This window comes from Pyrgilauda ruficollis, unplaced genomic scaffold (genome assembly GCF_017590135.1).
Source record: "Pyrgilauda ruficollis isolate IOZ18807 unplaced genomic scaffold, ASM1759013v1 scaffold27, whole genome shotgun sequence".
Taxonomy (NCBI): domain Eukaryota; kingdom Metazoa; phylum Chordata; class Aves; order Passeriformes; family Passeridae; genus Pyrgilauda; species Pyrgilauda ruficollis.
In genome coordinates this window covers 2,710,517-2,724,732 of record NW_024524044.1, presented here as the reverse complement: position 1 = coordinate 2,724,732, position 14,216 = coordinate 2,710,517, and the positions used below count along the sequence as shown (strand labels likewise).

General features: G+C 43.4%; 1 protein-coding gene across 2 annotated transcripts in view; it reads right to left on the bottom strand.

Moving 5' to 3' along the window:
• The window catches only part of FOXP2 (forkhead box P2), a 403,242-nt gene extending 390,223 nt beyond the window's left edge, over positions 1 to 13,019 (bottom strand). For both annotated transcript variants that reach the window (XM_041471468.1, XM_041471467.1), the window contains exon 1: positions 12,733 to 13,019. The gene's annotated coding sequence lies outside the window, so the exon portion shown is untranslated. The remainder of the gene's footprint in view (positions 1 to 12,732) is intronic.
• Between the last annotated feature and the right edge of the window lie 1,197 nt (positions 13,020 to 14,216).

Below are 14,216 nucleotides of genomic sequence, written 5' to 3'. Positions count from 1 at the left end.
TACTCTTAAGAGCTCCAGTTAAAAGCATAAAGTGAACTTTTGCCTCATGCAGTTAAACTACCCTTTGTGCAAAAGGCTAATTTCAGAGGGATCTAATTTCTCCAGAAAATAATTTCTTCCCGCATTTAAATAATTCACAGGAAAAATGGACTGTCCACTGAGAGAATGATAACATTCATTTAGAACAACCAAAAAGCCAGATATGAAAAATACTGCAACACCAGTGAAAGAAATTGACTTGGCTAGTTTTTCTGATTTGGTCAGTATCTCTTCCACTGGGTTGTAAGCATCTTAATTTTTCTTCTGTGTAAGTGTCAGAGCTACCACAAAGCAGCACAAAATTCAGGCAGTTAGTGAGAAACACAGTAATCTCTGGACATATTCACCAATGTAAAAAACCTGTTTCTGCTTTCCTTTTTCCATCCAATCTTAACTTTTCTTGAGGAAACACTTCTAGTCCTGATCCAAGGCTCTCCTTTAAGAGAAACCAACTTAGTTCTTGCAGTTACTGTGCCTGGAGTAGAGCTAATTTCTCAGTCTAGAAAGCATTTCAGCAAGTTAATGGAAAGCAGTGGCTGGATTAAATTAGGAGACTGGAGTTTGCAATCATTGAGCTCCAGAAAGCAATTTACTGGCATTCTCTATTTAATTATATCAACACCTCATAACCATTAATGGATTTATCTTTACCGTACTGAGATTAAGTAACTCTATCACAAAGTTCTGCAAGTATACATCTGAGCCAAGAATTATAAATTTTAAGAAGACACTTTGTCTCTATCATCATCATTCTTCACAACATTAAAAGCAGTTAATTTCAACCCCATCAGCCATGACTGCTGCCCTGTTTCCACACCTCCTTAAGATTAAAAATAATGTTTGTTTCTCTTACAGGTGTTCTTGCCCACATCCATATAGATGTGTTCACCCCAACAGCAGTTTACTGAACTTAAGAAAAACAAGTGTTTTTCGCCTATAAGCCTGACATGTACAAAACTTGTTCCCCCTCTTCAACCCACAATTCCCCCTTGAGGAAAAATGGAAGAAAAAATGAACAGGTGGGGAAAAAGGGAAAATTTAAAAAAAAAAAAAAAAAAAAAAAAAAAACCACAAGGCTCTGAAGAGTAAGAAAAGAGCTTTCTACAATAACAGCAGAAAAAAAAATGCAAATTCAAACAAAGGCTGTCCATGCTTATAATGCTTATCTTTCTGGTTTGGTTTTTTTTTTTTTCCCAGACCCTTTTTCTCATATGAAACTTCATTGCCTTCACCATCATTTAGAGCAGTTTCAAGAAGAGTACAAGGAGTCAAGTTCTGAAATTCTTTCCATGTATACCAAATTCTACATATATACTTAGGTATCTGGTTAAGGAAAAAAAATATAAAAAAATGTTTCATTTTAACTTATAACTCTAAGCAAACCCGCATTTCTATTAGGCAAGCAAAGGAAGAGACAAACTAATATTCACAAAGCAAAAGCACCAATATTTATCACTGAGGAAAATAAATCTTTAAATCTGTTATAAGCTAGTGTTCCCTGAAGACATCCAACAGACATGGCCATGCCTGTATATCAGAAGTTAAACAAGAAAGTAAAGATTTCTGTGAGGCTTTCAGTTTTGTGCCTGAAATCCTGGGTTTAGTTTTCTCTCCTTGTAATCTAAAGAAAGAAAGAACTGTGATTTATCTGTTCTATCCAATACACTTTTTGTATTTTTTAAATTCATCTAAATTTTAAAAATTATGGAGACAGTAATTTGCACAAGGTTAATAACTGCCTATAAGAAAGACACTGGAGAACAACATGGATTTCTTCAATACACTATATCATCTTCCACCACCAGGCACACACAAAACAGAATGAGAACAAATTATATTCAGATGGTACTAATGTTCAGGATTTTAATATTGCTGTCCTTGCTACAACTACATAAAACCCTCTGCATAAAGGTTACCTCTAACACATCTTCTAACTCTTAAACACATTAAAAAACACCCTTATTACATTGTACATTTAACCACAACACAAGAAAAGGTTAGCTCCCAATAATAACCTTATAAAGAAAGCACAGTATCAGTTAAATGGATTTTAAGTAAGGGTCCAAGATCATATTAGGCAGCAATTATAAGCTACAAATTGTATTTTATATCTGCAGTGAGAGGTAGCACAAGTCTTGCTGAGTCAAATCTCTGCTATAAAACCTCTTGCCATGCTTTAAATGCTGCAAGCAGCTGAGCCCTGAGGGGTTAAAGCTAATGCTAAAGGTAAAGGCTTGAAGAGTTGACCAGAAACCTTGTGGCCATAGATCCAAGTGTGTCAGTCACAGGCAAATATACCGTACTGTGCTTGCCAGAGAAGGGCAGGAGTAATAGATCAAGCTCATCAGCTGCTGAGGAGTCTACCAGAGGTGCAGCAGAGATTAACACTGGTTTCACTGTGCCTACAGTGATCTGCGCACAAAAGGTGACACTGGACGGTGACTCACTATTTCCAAGCACCAAAGAAAAGTAAATGCATTAGAAGGGTTTCTTCCAAACAACACCTCCTAAGAAAGAGGCCCCCAAAGCGTCAGGAGTGAAAAGGAATGAAAAAATCATCCCAGCCAGTAGACTTCAAAGAAAGAGCTCTGTCTCACTACAGCTCCCCAGGTTACCAAAGCAGCCATCCCTGCAGCCTGACCCAGAGGGTCACCCACAGCCGCCACTGCTCTCCACAGCCCAGCCGCCAGCACTTACCACCTCAGCCCCCCAGCCCACAGCAAAGCAGGGAGACCTCCAGGATGCCCTTGCTGGAGGAGGTTTCCAAGAGGAGCAACTCACTCCCTCCCAAGCATGCACTGTGAGGCTTGGGTCTGTGTCTTGTTTTGCTACCGAGGCATTCCAGGCTGTGTCAGTTTGGATTGCAACATAAATATTGTGCAACTGCAGGCTCCTTAGTTCCAATTATGGTAATATTGCAGGTGACAATAAGAAAGGTATTTTTAATAGTCTCTGGTTACATTTTGCTCCATCTACATCTTAGAAAAAGAGAAATTCAGCTAAAGGAAATTGATAAGTAAATTTGGAGCAAAACTGATAAGCCTAACAATGACTTGGAAAAACGGGTCTTCCCCATTCTGATAGTAACTTAGTGTTAGCAACAATGACCCAAATGTCAGTCACAGGATAAAAAAAATGTTTATAAAACTATATTTAAATGATACATAAGTATATTTAGAGGTTTGAAGATTATTAAGTCACAAAATGTGCAGGTGCCTATGTATAATAAGGCTAATAGTTTCAGTTTAAAATTTAATTCTAGTTACTGAAGACAGGTACTAAAATGTATGTTTAAAATAGCACTTTAGTTAAGTCCAGGACAGCAGGTTCCATTTTTAAACATAATTGAATAATAGAAATGTATTCTTCTACTGAGTCACAGAAAGATTTGAAATATGAGCGCTGAGCCTGCAACTCAGGAGGACCGATCAAGTACACGGCTTTCTCCATCTGCCACCTTTCTCAGGCTTCACAGTAGCTCTCCTCTCATGTGACAATCAAATGATAAGGGGGAGAAGGAGTATCAAGAAGTGAGAGCAAGGTCCAACTTTAGCCATACACTTTCTAGACTAACATGTAGCGAATTACTGATGTTCACACATTGCCCGAAGCTCCTGGGACATGCCAGATTTGATGCATATGCATATTAGCACCACTCATGAAGCACACAGCACCCTACAGCTACAGCACACGGTACATAATGCCTGGCTCATCAGGCTGGACACTTAAGAACAAGTATCTGTGTTCACATTTTCAGAAATGTCTCTTTTGTATGTCTTTGGTTCCTCACCAATGATGTACCTGAATTCTGTACTTTTTAAGATTCATTTACAAAATAAATTAAAGAGAATCCTTCAAAGTATTTATATGTTATGAAAAAGTAACTTTAAGTATGGATTTTTTCATGTTAGTGGTGACTTGCTTCAGAGTTCATGAAACAGTTGGAATAAGAACTTTTGTTGAAAGAAAAACTGATAACACACTGATTTGGCTTAAATATGCACAAGCAATCCATCACCTGTCTCAGTCTAGGTGGCTTTGAAGAGCAGCTAAGTAGCTGTTAATGTAGTTTCAGAAACCTGTTTTGGACAGGCACATACAAACACATTGAAATCATCAACCAGCCTCAGCACCTCAGCCATAAAATCAAGTCTTCATATGAAACTTCAGAAAACTTGGGATCAGAGATGAAGGTCTTGGATTTTTCAACACAAGTGTGTGACCATCACCTCAAGCACATCTCCTCCTGAAGCCTGAGATGGGTCAAGCCACAAGAAGGGCACGTGCGTGTTCCAGGAGCAGGGAGGTTCAGTCTGAGCAGAGTCCTGACAAATGCCGATCTGCTGCCAGCCACAGAACCACTGAATCATTGACTGCTCCAGGCCCCACTGCTGGACCAAGCACAACCAGACACCAGGACCAGCACAGAGGACAGCCTGAAGCTGGAGCATGGCACGACACCAATGCTGCAAGCCATACGTAGTCTGCAAATGAATGCTAACCTGGTTCAGAAGCATCCTTCCCTCACTTTTTCAAAGAAGAATTTGGAAGGCCATGTTTTCACACCACAACCCATCAAATACCCGGTTTTACATGTAAAACACCCTTCAGCATGGTCAGTTCCTGCCTGGAAAACCACATTCCTCAAACACATTCCCTGTTTTAGCAAAGGATTGACTGCACTGTTCTTTAGAACACTTTCTGTCTTATAACCTGAGACGCAATAAACCCACCAGGATACATTTATTTTCTTTCTGAAGGCCCTGGTCTCCTTGCCAGAAAGCTGTGGATGGAGACAGAAAGACTGTGATGCTGTACAGTCACAGGTGCACAGGCATGGACACACACACACACTGGATTGATCATCAGCTTCTTCACCTATCATTCCTGCAGTAATACTCAAATATTTTGCCAGTTTACCATTCTCCTGGTTTCCCTGTGATTTGAACGTGTGGCCTGATTCCCAGACTCAAAACCAAAAACACTTTTAGAAAAGAAAAAAAAAAAAAAGAAAAAAAACCAAAATCAAACCAAATAAAAAAAAAATGCAAAAATACACAAAACAAACAAACCACCCCAAAAAAAAAAAAAAAAAAAAAAAAAAAAAAAAAAAAAACCTTAACCATTATTTTTAAAGGGTTTCCATATGTCAGTTCATAAGTACATTTCTGGTTGCTCAGGTATACTTCACACCCTTTCCTGGTCAGTAACAAATAGAGGCTCAAGAACAGATCCAGAACATCCAACACCAAACATCATTAACTCTTCCTCAAGATGTCAGTCTCTTAAAATAGAATACCAAGTTAAAGTCTCAATCAAAATAGATTTAATTTTTCTTCTAAAGCAAAAGAATGTGCAAGAATCTGACACCATATGAAACTTCTGTACATTCAATATTGTTATCTGTTGACTTACTGACCATACGTATTCTTCAATATATGCTGACAGTTATTGTGTACTGAGAACAATTTACAGACATCTTCACAACATTAAAAGTAATTTAAATGCATTCAAGACTGGTAACAAATGGGTCTGAATAAATTTTTGCACAAAAGCACTTCATGATCTTTAGCAAAGTTCCATCCTAATATTTTTACAGTTTTAGCACCCATATATTCCTTCACCATATATTCTTTCAATGAAGAATGATTGTTGCCACACATCACAGAGTTCTCAGTACTCTTCCTCTTACATTCACCATATTGTATACATGATTTCATTTATTTCTTTTTGAAAATGTTGTTCTCCATAGATGAAAACAGACACAATTGAAAAGCACAACAGCAGATACGCGTATCTCGGCAGTCTGCACGTCTCTGCAGTGTCTGCACACCTGACTGCATTAGGTTTTCATGTTTTCATTTATAGGTCATGAGAATGCTGTAACTACTGTAATGAAACCACAATCCTGTTTGTGTTCTCTCACAGAGAAGTGTCTTGAATGAGAGACATGTCAATTTCTGTGTGTCAGACTCTAAAAAATACTAGCCTCTGTTTTCTAGACACTTTTCTTCCCTTTATCTTCAAAAGACCTCTGTCCCCCCTCTGTCACATCAATAAAATGATAGTTTTTTCAGTAATTAAATATCAAATTTCAGTGCAACACCTAATAAGTAAGTTTCCAAAAACACACACTAGATTTAACAACATCTAGTATTTAAAAAATATCAGCCTCAATTAGGGCCAGTGTAACCTGGTGTAACTCCTGTGCCTGCCAAGTGCGTTAAGCTGCAAAAAAGTTTGTTTTTTCTTCCCACAGAAGAAGTGAAGGTGAAGAAATGTATTTTCCATATTGGGCACCAGATGAAAATCACATTGCTCTTCTGAGACCCTCAGCCCCTATTTTCTGAGCAGCTGCCCACCTCCTGGCAGTGCTGCCTATGCCTTTGCTGGCTCCTGCCCAGCCACGTTTTCTCTGGCCTTTTCCTGCTCACTTCCCCACTCTCCATTGTCTGCATGTTGTCCCTCTATTTTCCAAAGCCCTTTGTGACTTCCCACCATATCCCTTAAAATTTCCTCTGCGATACTTTAACATGGCAGAACTAGTCAATTTCTGATCTAATTTCCAAGCTGTTAAACATCAACTACATGTTTTATTACACCACTTGTTTTAGTAGATGGGTTACAATTCCAGAAGAACAATATGCCCTCTCAACATCAACAGTAAGACTTACAAAAGGATAAATCAACAATTTAATTGTGAGCAATTTCTGTAAGACTTACCACCAACAGCATGGCAAAGCTGAAATAATGTTTACCTCTTTTACATTTTCTTCACTATTCCTGGGCAAATTCAAAATCAACATCTAATAGATACTTAAAGCATTATGCTTGATATAGCTGTGCAACTCTGAGATTGTTTCTCCAAACACAAGTTTCACAGTTTTCAGACTAACACAATTAGGTCCTGTTCAACAAGCAATGTAATATCACAGCCATTCTCCTTCCTTCTCTGAAGGGATAAGATTGCAAAAATTGTAGTGGCAATATCCATCAAGATTAGACTATTTTAATATAAATATATGTCAAAATGTAATTAGTCAAATTATGTCAAATACATTATTTCAAATTACATCAAATACATAATGTATCATGTTGGTTAAGGCTGAAATACAAATGCTGAATAATGGAATAAATCAGCATTTGAATTCACTTGAAGACAAATTCTGACCAAAGTTGCAAAATACACATCATGCTGTTAGAGAAAAAATAAATTATTCTAAAATGATCATCACTAAACATCAATCTTAAAAGACAAAGGATTTTTCTTGTAACAATGTACATACTTATTTACAAAATACTGTGCCTAGAAAACCCCAACAAATTTCCAGTTATACATAGTGATGTACCCCCTAGCCTCAAAACATCACTCTTCAAACAAATTTCTGGTTTTGAGCCCAACAGTATCTCCCACTGGGACAAGGCTGGCACAGGCTCACTGGAATCTCAGTCATCCTCATAATGTCCTGGAGGCAAACTGAAGCAAGACTGAGATCAGCAATTTACAGAAATACTTAACATGATGCAATTTGCAGCCGTGTCTGGTTCACCACACAGGTCCAAAGGACCAGCTCACCGGGCAAAGGACCCGCAGTGCGTGTCCTGTGGATCTGCAAGCCCCAGTGGGCTGGAAACGTTGTAAAACAGAGACACTCCACCAACTTCTTCCAGCACTTGCTGCCCATAGGAAGCTGAAGCTCCTTGGTAAACAAGCAAGTTCTACAGATAAGCCAAAGCCAGCCTGTGAATTTCAAAGAGGGTTCTTTGTGACCCAGAGGGTTGTAGATGGAGGTCTGTAGTTTCTCCTTTCACCCCAGAATGGACATCACATAGCACTGCAAGGGGGGTGGATGGAGTGGGCAGGGCAGAAAATCTCCTTTCTGCACGCTGAATGAAGGCGCTGCCTGTCCTTTAAACCTGTTTGCTGTTCCTCAGCCTAACCAATTAGAAAGTAATCTGTTACCTACCTAAAGCCCTCTGCCACCCAGCAGAAGAGACACCCACACTCAGGGCACACAGGGGTATCGGCTCTGTCCTCAGCAACCAGCCTGATTAATGCATGTAGTCAAATAAGAAACAAACTGCAGCAAACCCATTTCCAACTACACATGTGTAATTACTATGAGCAAGAAAAAGAAATAAATAAGTAAATGAACAAAATGTTAAACATACAATGTTCTTATTCCCTCCTACAACTTACTAAAAAGACTTAAGACAGTAAAAATCTTAAAGCAATATACTTAGTATTTTAACTTTATTTTTCTTAAAATAGAAACTGAAATTGTGATATTTAACATAATTCTAAACAAATTCATTCCTCAGAGGTCAAATGTTACTTTGTAACATCATCCCAAACTATACATTGGTGAAGCAACAAACATCATAGCAATTGTTCATTAAAGAGATTATTTTCAGCTACTTCAGTGATGACAGCATAAGCAAGCAATTACTGGCACTTTCAAAACCACCTTTCTGACATAAAAGATGGTGTTGCCCTTAAACACGAACCTATCAGAAATGGGATTAAAAAAAAAACTAAACAGAAAACAAAAACAGATGCAAATCTTGCAACAAATAATAGATGCCTCTTTTGGAAGATTTTTAAAAGCAGTAAGTTTGACTAAGCTACTGAAAGCCTCAGAAAGAGAAAAAAAAAGATGATCAGTGCTAAATAACACTTGTGAGACTGCTTCTTGTTTTTATGCTGGTCTAGAAGTTTTGAAATTTAAGTCTAAAGCTACTCTTGGAAATTATTACAGTAAGTATACTTATTCTGTAAAGCAACAAATGTGGAAGAAAGCCTTCAAACAACTAACAAGGAACTACTTTACTGCAATTTTAATATTAGTTTTAAGAGGTTAGTTTATTACAGCTAAGATTTTCTACAATTTCATCGCTTATATGAGGTTTTTCTGATGCCACTATTTTACACATACAATCAAGAAAGGTATCAAATCAAAACAGGGCAGGGAACAGGAATCTAAATGACAAGTATTTCTTCCAACAAGGATTAGCTGAGAAGTATGCTACGGTGGCTGTGAAAAAAACAGACGATTTGCATTACTTCTAGACCTATTAGCTGTCACAAAATTTTAAAAGAATAATCAGTTCCAATGTACAGAAAATTATTATTTTACAACAAAGTTGATGGCATTTTTTATTTTGATTGTGATTTGCATTTTTCTCCAGTCAAAATCATTCAATGAATACTTTTCAATGAAATATATCCTAAATCATTTCATTTCATATAAGCAAGTGACCTCTTCACAATACGACCAGCAAAGAAAAAAACATGACTCCTAGGAACCATTCATTTTCAGCCACAATCACAATTTAATTTCTCCAAATTAAACTAGGTAAAAATTGAAATGGAACAAAAAAGTACTCCATGTTCAAGAAATATTAATTAACCCCTCTATCAGAAAGATAAATACCAGCCCTCATACATCAATGATGAAAAACAAAGAGGTTAAGTGACATTTTCAATGACACATAGCAAAACACTGCCACAACACGGATCACATCTCAGAAGTTTTCTATTGTTTTCAGCCCACTAGCCTTGAATAACTCCTGTGCATGCAATGCTGAATCAGGTATATTTCTCAGAATACAAAAAGCTTATTCCAGCTCACATAAATTAGTCCTTTAAAAAAAAAATCTTATTCTACAGTAACAAAAAAAAATAATTAAGACCAACAAGAACTTTAAAAAAATAATAATGGAGTCTGACAGGAATGTTTCTAAACAAATACACCTTTATTCTTAAAATGATAGTCCCAACACATTCTGTTATGGAAAGTATTAAAATATGTATAAGCAACAGATGATTATAGAAAAAAAATGCAACCAAAAAAAAAAAAAGTCAAACACCACCAAATAAACAAGTCACTTCAAAAATCTGTGAAATATTCACCTGACTACTGCACAAACCCTAGTGCAGTTTTAAAAGTGTACCATGTATTTACTGGTATTGAAATGTCCCGAACTTGGTGTATTTCTTTTACTCTTCCTCACACTCAAACCCACTCTACGTTGGTTGTTCCTTAGAGACTATTTGGTCATTTTACGTAAATCTTCATTAAACAGAAAGCTACAAAACATTTAGATTTTTTCCTCTCTCAGATACAAACACTGCACTGTAGCAAAGATCCCATGACACAATGTAAAAATCGCTAAGGTTAAACTAAAAACAAAGAAATACACAAATATTTATACAATTGATTCTGCGTAAGCTTCCTCCTAAGGTTACTGTTAAACCTTAAAGCCTACACCAATAAGGCCTCACATGAAGCAGTGTATTTCAGGGGTTACATATTATCAAAATAAATTAGGATGTCTAACTACATGCATTTTGGAAATGCTGTATTGGAAATACTCTTTCCTTTCCCTTAACCTCTTACTGATCTACCATCCTGAGTAATTAAATGAATGATTTAAGCATGCAAAAATGTTACAGAACAAAACTGTTTTGTAAGAACTACATTAAAGCTGCAGATTACTCCAAAACAGGGGTATTTTCAGTATCTACATTTACATGAACAAATTATCATCAAGAAAAAACTTTAGAAAATACTAATTTGAATGATCAAAACCATATCCCACTTAAAAGGGTTTAGCGTAGCATTAGAGAAACCAATTTAATAATTAATCATATTTTCTTTAGAGTAATATTACTAGCAGTAATGTTTTTCCTTAATGGCTTTAAATTACTTAGCACACAGAAGAAAAAATTTAAAACTGTCAAAATATCTTAAAACTTTGACTTCTTTCCCCCCCCACACATGGATTAATGGGGGGATATAGACACCACGCACAACTTCTGAGTCCCACCTTCGTAAAACAATTTCCAAGGGCCTGATCCGAGCCTGTGAAGTCAATGGAGTGACTCCTATACTGCTGTCAAAGGAAAGGTTCCCACTCACAAGAGCTGAGTTTGGATAGGGGCTCTAACGCACAGAAAAGACCAGGGAAGATCCTCTTTGGAAGAGGAACTTCTGTGTTTCTCTCGGTACGTATGCACACAGGCAAGACTTCCTAGAAGTAGAAGTGATTCCCAGGTAGAGGGTACTGCCCATTCCTCCATCTGCAGCTCTGCACTCTTTACTCATAGAGGACAATACCACAGATTCACGGTGGTTACTTTTGAGATTATTTCTCCCTGGAGAATATACTAGCAGCCCACTTTCTCTCTGGACAATTCTCGCAAATTTTAGATGAGCGTTATTCCTGCCAGCCCATAGCCTAAGCTTTACGCCTCTCCAGTAGCTCCATCCCGGGACCTCACCAGCGCTCGCCAGCGTTCTCGGCCGGGGGCTGCGCTGCGACACGGGCCCGCTGCCTGAAGAACCTGCCGCGAGCCGAACTACGGGAAAAGAACAAAACCGCCTCACGGACTGCCTTTACCTTGGCCGTGCAGGCTCCGCCGGCGGCACAGGGCTTTTCGGCAGGTTACGGGAGGCCGAGAGCGCTGCCGCCTGCGCACCCCGCGCTCGGCGCGGCAGAACGCGGAGCGGAGGCGCCGGCGCTCGCCCTCCGTCCTACGGCTGCCCTGGCACTCCCGATGGCACGGCGGAGCGTAGCTCGCTCCACAGCCAAGGCCGCCGCGGCCGCTCTCCTCTCCTCATAATCTATCACGCTTCCCAAACTTTCCAAGTCCCGAAGCCCTCCTCAACTTCAAAGCCAATTTTAAGGGAAGGCCCCTACGTACCAGGCACGGAGGCCGCCTCCGGAACTCCGCAGCTCCAACACTATTATTTATTAATTGTTGGGTTTAGGCAATTTTGTCTTAGGCCAGGGGACGACCCTGTTCCCTGCGTAGCCCAAACAGCGCCCGGGGTCACCGCTTCCCCACGGGCACCTCGGCGCCCCTGCGCTTCCCCTCCCACGCCAGCGGGGGCGCCCCGGGGCAGCGCGGCGCGGGGCGCCCCGAGGGGGCGGCCGGCAGCGGCCCCTCCGCGCGGGCGGGCGGGCGGAGAGGCGGGGGCTGGGGTGCGCCTCTCCCTCCGGCGGGCAGGCGGGCAGGCAGCACACAAAGGAGAAACGTGACACGTTTCTTCACCCGGGCTGTCTGCTGGGGAGGTCTCGGGGAAAAAGAAGAAGGAAAAAAAAAAAAGGAAAAAAAAAACCCAATACACCACCACACAAACGGGGAGGCAAAGGGGGGGAGGCAAAGGGCGGGCGGCTGAGCCTCCCGCACACGCTTCCTCGGCAGCCTGGCCCAAAGCCCTCCCCGCCTGGCACTTCTCTACCCGTGCGGGGAGGCTACAGGTTGTTTGTTTTTAATTACGCGGGGGTGGGGGTCCGCGGCGCTGAGCGGCGGGAGGGAGGCCCTGCCGACCCGCAGCCGCCGCGAGTTGTTTTGGGGGAGCTCACGCTGGCTCCCGCGGCCGACCCGGCCCGGCCCGCCGGGCACGGCCCCAACTCCAGCTGGGGCACCGCAGGCTCCCACCGCAGAGCGCGCCCCCGCCCCCCGCTGGCGGTGCGTGTTTGGGAGCGGTGCCACCGGGTGCCGGGAGACCTGACACATGTCACTGCTGCGGCCGCGCCGGCCGCGGCCAAACTTTCCCGCGGCGGCGGCAAGTCAGTGAGCGGCGGCGGAGGGGGGGTGGAAGCGCTGGAAGTAGCAAGTCACATCGGGGAGCGCAGGGAGGAGGGGACGGGTGTGCGGGGCGGGGTGGGGGGGGTAGCACTTACCGGGAGGAGACACCGTGTAGGGCGTCCCGGCGAGCTGACACCGAGAGAGAAAGGGCGAGCGGAGCGGCGCGCAGCCGCGCGCACATACAGAGTCCCTGCGGGCGGAGCCGCCGCGCGGGCCGGGGGAGCGGGGGCGGGCGGGCGGCGCGGGGCCCTCCGCGGGCGCGGAGCGGCGTCGGAGCCTCGCGCCCTCCCGCCGGCTGGTGCTGCCTGGCGCTGGCGGTGCTGCTCTCCCTCCCCCGGCGTGCGGGTCCGCCCGTGTGCGGAGTGTGCCGCCTGTGTGTATGTGTTTTGTTGGGAATGCGAAAAAAAAAAAAAAAAAAAAAAAAAAGACGAGGGGAGAAAAAAAAAGAAAACCCGCCGCACACACCGGCTGCTTTGGAGAGAGGGGAGTGCGAAGGGAGCCCTCCCTCACATGATCGCAGAGTGGCCTGCACAGAAGTGCTAATAACGCGGGGAGGGGTGGGGGGGAAAGCAGCGGAGGGGGAACGGCAACAAAAAAAAGTGCGGCGGGATGCGCCGGGCCGTGCCCCGCTCCGCCCGCGCCTCCCCCGGCCGGTTCCCGGCGGAGCGGGCGCTGTGGGTCGCGGCGGACGGCAGCTCCACCTGCTATGTAAACAAACCGTCGGGGAAGTTGTTTGCTGGCGGCGGCTGCCCCTTCCCGCCCCCTCTCCCCTCCCGCCGCCCTGCTCCGCCGGCTCCGTTAGACACAACGAGTTTAGCAGACGGGCGGAAAACAAAGCCGTGTGTTGTGCTGGCAGTGCCGGCCGGCTGCAGCCTGCTGGCAGCCCCCGAGGTGCCGCGGCCCCGCGCGAAGGCAGCCCGGGGAACCCGAGTGGGAGGGGGACGGCGGGGCAGGCCTGGCCGATGGCAGCAGCTATGCCGCGGAGGCACGCGTGGGCCCTGAAACTTTCCTTCTCCCGGGCCCCGGCACTTGGAGCAAGGTGCAGGACACCCCAAATGTCCGCAGCAGGGACCGGCCGCTCCCCGCCTGTCTGGCACGGCCGCCCGGCCCTGGGGCTGCCGGAAAAAAAAAAAAACCAAACAAACAAAAAACACTTTTAAGTGATTTCTGCGTGGGATAGAGTATCAGGGGGAACGGGAGAAAAGTGCTGGCATCGTGGCTATAGCTGGTCTTGTGCTCCCTTGTCCTCGCCACGGTTCCCAGTAAATCGGCGCTTTGGATGTGTTTGGGTGGAAAGACCTTGCGTGGGCAAGGGAGAAAGTGGACGGCGGTGGCCGAGCGGAACGTGGGGTTTGTTATTTCGGAGCCCACCTAATTACCGCCCGGCAGCCCCAGCGTTAGCAGGGCTCTCTGTACGCGCCGAGGGTCAGGATCACAAGTGACTGTCACTCAGAATTAACAGTCACCGCATTTATTAAGCACAATTAAAAATCCCACAAACTTTGCCACTCGCTGCTACAGGCAAGTGACAGACCGCCTGCCCGCCGCGCCGCTCGCTCCCGGGGCCGCCGGCCAGCCC